The following is a 3,262-nucleotide window of genomic DNA, read 5'->3' as shown; positions in this document are numbered from 1 at the left end:
ACCATCAGTCGTCAAACTAAATGCATAAGGCCTCCTGTATGTGCATGTCAAACATATGCAGTAAATAAAATGCAGCAAGCAATAATAAATGCAATCCATGCAGTATGCACATGATGCAATGACATGGTCACCCCTGACACCAGTCAGCCACCGTCACCATGATGGTGAGGTCAAGTGGGTAGGACTATGACAACTGTGCACTCTGTCATCACTGTTCCTGAGTGACTGAGTGGACAGAATACTGGCGGAGTCCACCTATCCTCCTACCCCAAATCATATGGAGGAGCAATGCTCTCATCTCCTCGTCTCATGATGCGAAGGAGGGATCCCTATATGCTACCACGCTACGACACCACTACCCCTGAGCGGTCGAGCGGAGCCTTGACAGAGTAACTGCACACACCCTCCTAATGTACCACTAACCCATGAGTGGTTGTGTGTGCAGATCATGTAACTGACGACGGGCTCAAACTACAAAGGAGCCGATGATCGCCAGCATGCAATCATACAAAGATGGTGCATGACACTAATGCATGCAAGGTACATCTAAATAATCAATGCCCAGAAAAAGAACAGTATGTCACTACTCTGATAAACCTATATACACATGACAAGTATCAAGATGCTAAGGAACTAAATTGGTATCAAGTAAAAACGGTATACAATATATATATGCAAGTAGTGACATACCAGGACAGATATGTAAGCATGAAACAAGCATAAAGAGAATTACTACTAGTTATAGTAAAACTATACATGTCAAACGACTTATCTAAAAAGATAAGACAAGGTACCCGCCTTCCGAAAGTCGTCCGTATCAGCAAAAGAACCTCTGTCTAGAAATCCAATTTAATATCCTGTAAGTAGAATAAACAACATTTCCAAATACAGCGATATATAAATTTTCCTATCAAATAAAACCTTAGCCCATGTTTAACTAACCGGATCTAACATTTCAAATCAAACCTAATTCTAATCCTTCCAATCCACTTCTTGTTTAAATCAAATTATATTTTTAAAACATCCCTAACTACATGGATAAATAGGTTACTGGTCAACATTGGGTTGACCAGCTCCTAACCAACCCTAATCAGCCCTAATCCTATCTCAAGAATCCTGGTCAAATCATGTTTGACTGGACTCAACCACAACCAAATCACAATTATCCCTTTTCAATCCTTTACTCCTGATCACACCCAATTCAAGCCATATTGCTATCAATCTGACCTACTCCAATTTAAATCCTAAACAAATCAAACCTATCAGCAACACACCGATCAAAGGCCAAAACCCAACAAACATTACCTAACCCAACATAATCGAAACCACCAACAAAGATCAACCAAAGTAGGGATTTTACCTCAGATTGAACCCAAACACTTCAGGTTTCATCTCCGGTTCCTCTTCTCTACCGATCCAAAGAATTGAGTAAAATCCATCAATCAAACATCTTGCAAGAACAGGAGTATCCAAGCTAATTTAATTCAAGCAAAGGGAGTCTCACCTCTGCTAGATCATACCCTTTTTGCCCTAGAATCTTTGCTTAGCCCTGGTGCTTCTTGCCGCCGATCAAGACTTGCCTTCCTCCACTAATCGACTTCAATCGGTTCCCAAGAAATTGTCCGGGATGAGTACGACGGTGGAGGAACCGTAAGCTTCGCCGCTGCCACCACCCCTTGGTGTCTCCGTGGTGGAAACCTTACCTGCCGGCATCTAACAATCTGGAGGATTTTGAAATCGATCAGAAGAGGGGAAAGCACCACGCGCCTGTCCACACTCCGTCGTCGGCGCGAGCAGGGAAGACGGCGTCGTCGGCACGAGCAGGGAGGATGGCGTCGTCGGCACGAGCAGGGAGGACGGCGTCGTCGGAGCTCGTGTGTGAAAGGAGAGCAGGGAGGACGACAACGTGCTCGGGGAGTCGAGCATGGCAGCGGGGGGCGGCTCTGCTGCAGGCGAAGCAGTGAAGGGGAGAGGAGAGGGCGTGATCTGGCTGGAGAAGGAAGGGGAAGAAGAAGAAGAAAAAGAACGGGCGTCGGTTTCGCGAGGTGAAGGAAGTGTTGGGTGTTTTGGCCGGAAGAGAAGGAAAGTGGCGCGGGTGGTTTCGGCCGAAAGAGAAAGTCGCATGGGGGAAAAGGGTTAACGGATTCCTAATGAGTTTCGGGTTTTAAACTTGAAACCCATTAAGTGCTTTTTTTCTCCGTATTTTACAGCCGATACGGCCCCCTCAGCTGCTGCCGCCGCTGAAGGGGGACCTCGCCTCGCGCCAAGGCATCGACCCTGAAGTGCTCGCTCCTTCCCCACCATGTCATACTCAGAGGCGAAGGCGCATAGTAAAGGGAAGGCCGCGCTCGAGTGCGTCGTGTGCCTCTCTGAATTCTCAAGCGACGACAAACTTCGTTTGCTCCCCCCGTGCGGCCATGCGTTCCACGTTGATTGCATAGACACTTGGCTCGACACCCACGTCACCTGCCCCGTTTGCCGTGCTATTTTAGCCACTCTAGTGAGCCATTCAGGCGAGTCACAACCTGAACCTACTACCCCAGCAACAGAGGAAGGGCCAGATCTGGAGGTTGGCCGTCCGTCGATTGAATACCGTCGGTGGTACTCGACTGACCACAAGGGAGAGGAGGTGGACCGGCACCGGCTACATCTGCCTAAACGCGTGAGAAGGGAGGTCTTCTCGATGGCAGCGGCGGAGCTCCGGCGGACCGCAAGTGTGAGAGAAACGCCGGGGCCGCTGCGCAGGGAAACTAGCTTGAGGAGGGAATGGGCGCGAAGCACGAACTGGCGGTTCCTCCTACGGACGTTCTCGGTGGGGCGGCGATCGGAAGCGATGCCGGCGGAGGGATCGAGCAAGCGGGTATACCCTCCCTTGGAAGCTCCCGTTCAGATTGTTCTCGAAAGCAGAGGCAGAAGTGAGAAATCCGAATCCCCGAGCCAGAAATTCAAAGGAAGTGATGCAAAGTCCGAACCCGCAAAAGAGGTAGAAGCGGAGGCGGAGTCATCTTCCGCTGCCTCCTCTCCACTGGATCGGATTTAAAGATTATGCGTGGGAATTGGATTTCAATTTGTATTGCGAAAAATTCATGGCCATTTTTTTTATAAAAAACCCAAATGTGTTGTAAATAGCAAGTGTCGGTAAATGAACTTTATGCTAACTTGCGCGAGACAATTTTCTTGGGGCATACCAAAGTTTGATAAAATATAAAGGTTGAAAGACTTTCATATTCAAATGATAAGAACGATATAACTTCGAACGAAT

The 3,262-nt window shown here is 48.1% G+C and overlaps 1 long non-coding RNA gene and 1 pseudogene across 1 annotated transcript; one reads left to right on the top strand and one right to left on the bottom strand.

The window, feature by feature from the left end:
* Positions 1-794: 794 nt before the first annotated feature.
* Positions 795-1,598, bottom strand: LOC141847197 (uncharacterized). Its single transcript, XR_012603410.1, has 3 exons — positions 1,505-1,598; positions 1,361-1,408; positions 795-836 (listed from the first exon to the last, which is right to left on the bottom strand). It is a non-coding gene; the product is annotated as an uncharacterized LOC141847197 (long non-coding RNA).
* A 326-nt stretch (positions 1,599-1,924) lies between these two features.
* On the top strand, positions 1,925-3,040 carry LOC141847589 (E3 ubiquitin-protein ligase ATL6-like; annotated as a pseudogene).
* The last annotated feature ends 222 nt before the right edge of the window (positions 3,041-3,262 follow it).

Source organism: Curcuma longa, chromosome 16 (assembly GCF_044706935.1).
Source record: "Curcuma longa cultivar G26 ecotype Majalengka, Jawa Barat chromosome 16, ITB_CL_G26_1.1, whole genome shotgun sequence".
Classification (NCBI taxonomy): Eukaryota; Viridiplantae; Streptophyta; class Magnoliopsida; order Zingiberales; family Zingiberaceae; genus Curcuma; species Curcuma longa.
The sequence above is the reverse complement of the archived record's forward strand: the minus strand, read 5'-3'. Positions and strand labels throughout refer to the sequence as shown.